This window comes from Amphimedon queenslandica, unplaced genomic scaffold (genome assembly GCF_000090795.2).
Source record: "Amphimedon queenslandica unplaced genomic scaffold, v1.1 AMPQUscaffold_11708, whole genome shotgun sequence".
NCBI classification, from domain to species: Eukaryota; Metazoa; Porifera; class Demospongiae; order Haplosclerida; family Niphatidae; genus Amphimedon; species Amphimedon queenslandica.
In genome coordinates this window covers 9,286-11,423 of record NW_003548050.1, presented here as the reverse complement: position 1 = coordinate 11,423, position 2,138 = coordinate 9,286, and the positions used below count along the sequence as shown (strand labels likewise).

Genomic DNA, 2,138 nt, shown 5'->3' with positions numbered 1-2,138 from the left:
CGGCTTTTAGCGGGTCCCTAAAAGGTTGTTCTTCCATTTATGATCTGTACAATTGACTCCATTAAGTATACGGAGTTTTACTGAAAAATTAAGTTCCGTGTCCTCTAATTTCTGGACATGTAATTTTATGATAAATGGGGCTCAGGAACTTGGATTTCTTAGGCTAGAAAGACAAATTTCACTACCCGCCATAAGGTCCCTTTTGTCAATTATATATAGGTTAGATACTGGTTACGAGGTTTCTAAGCATTGATAGAATCCCGAGGAAGTGTATAGGTAACCGAGCGCGCAGCGCGAGGTTACTATGACTTCCGAGGGATTCTAGCAACAGGGGCGTATCTAAGCTTTGAGAGTTGGCTGGGCATGGAGAAAAAATATGCGGCGCACGAAGCGCGCCGCGAAAATTTTTTAGAACTCATTAATATTCACGATGGGCGTGGTCAATTAAATACTACGATTATTACTTTAATTAAGCTAAGATGTGCACTTCAGTGCTTATATTTTCTCCATTAGTAGTAGTACTGGCCTTGGGAAGACATTCAAATAGACTCAGCAGAGTTTCTTAGCCATTTTCAACTCGATTACTTTAATAATTAATGTGAATAGTCTAATAACTGATTGGTTAGTAGTAGTTATTATTTTTAAAATGGCAGCCCAATTGCCCAAATGGAGCTATGGAAGTCTCTACCATGTCATCATTATATTTACACTGGCTAAAACTATTAGCTATGCTAGTCTTGTCTCATTGCTATCATAATAAAGTGAGCAATATTTTTAAAAGGACTAATATACAAAAGAAAAAATTTTTTGGTCTGCTGAGTTGGTCGGGCACAGGCCCACCCAGGCCCACCCTTAGATACGCCCCTGTCTAGCAACGCTTAGAAACCGAGTAACCAGTATCTAAGGTATTTAGAATTATACATCTTGGCTAGCAACCAGCCTGGCTATGTTGGTGAACCACTCAGCCAATCAAAAAAGATTCTGGTACTGTTGTTTACCAGACTAACCTTGGCAACTAGTAGCCTATAAAAGAAGAAGGGTTGTTAGGATCCTTAGTTTAGATTCAAACTAATAAATCTCATTCCAGAGAGCCATGGCTTACGTTAGTCGCTACAGAGATGTCTGTCTGCCCGATGCAAATAGATTTAAGCATAGATAATAGAGTAAATGAAAGGGATTGGAAACGGGGGCGTAGGCTAGTTGATGTTGCTATTGGTTACCGGCCCAATACCTGGTCGATTTCCCATCTCCTCCATTAGTGAGGCTGTGCTGCAAGGACTTCGAAGGATATTTATGGAAATCCAAGAGGACGCTTACTTATGATATACCTACCGTTCCATATAGAAAGTTTAGGACTACCTGCAGCAAGGTTTTTATATCTACAACGCTATTTTGCAACGAGTTATAGGTACAACAAAATTTTTTCATTTTTCGCCCTTTTTCTGTTGTAACAAACTCATGCTTCATGGATTCTAACCCTAACTAGTATCATTCGATATGCAAATAAAAGCTCTTTCATATGATTATAAAGATCTTGTATCTTACTCAAGCTTGTTTTCAAAAAAGGGATTATAATGACAAAAAATACATTTTATGGTTTTAAAAGAGCCATAACATGAACATAGTAAAATTATCTATACAATAGAAAACAGAATTATTAAGAGGAAACATTAGGCTTCTTGATGCATTAATTCCACTTGCATAGGAACACTTGTTCGCGAGATATTGTTTCTAAGAGAAAAAAAATCAAGGGTAAATTGTGACAAAAAATTTCAACGAGCCTCTGTCAGCCTAGCAGCAATACAAATGAATGGAGGTTGGGCTACGCCCACGCTTCCGTTTCCAATCCCTGTCATTTAATATCTATGATTTAAGCAGCAATTTTGCAACCCCGCCCATTCCCACCCACATGTAGATACGCCCATGGCTAGATCTAGGCACGCAAATGTGAAGAGGATATTACGGCAGCTAGGAAAACCGCAGTTCCATTGAAGACACAGCAAGATACTCAATGGTGTGTCAAATTATGGATGGGCTGGAGCACCCATAGAAACAGTAATTATAATGGCCCAAAGGTTCTACTTGACAGTCAGCTCAAGAAGGCAAGCAAACAGTGACCATCAACAAACCACTCACTC

The 2,138-nt window shown here is 39.1% G+C and overlaps 1 long non-coding RNA gene across 1 annotated transcript; it reads right to left on the bottom strand.

Annotated features, from left to right (window-relative positions):
- Nucleotides 1–73: 73 nt before the first annotated feature.
- LOC109589008 (uncharacterized) lies at nucleotides 74–1,145 on the bottom strand. The gene is made up of 2 exons (XR_002188467.1): nucleotides 1,103–1,145; nucleotides 74–1,023 (listed from the first exon to the last, which is right to left on the bottom strand). It is a non-coding gene; the product is annotated as an uncharacterized LOC109589008 (long non-coding RNA).
- Between the last annotated feature and the right edge of the window lie 993 nt (nucleotides 1,146–2,138).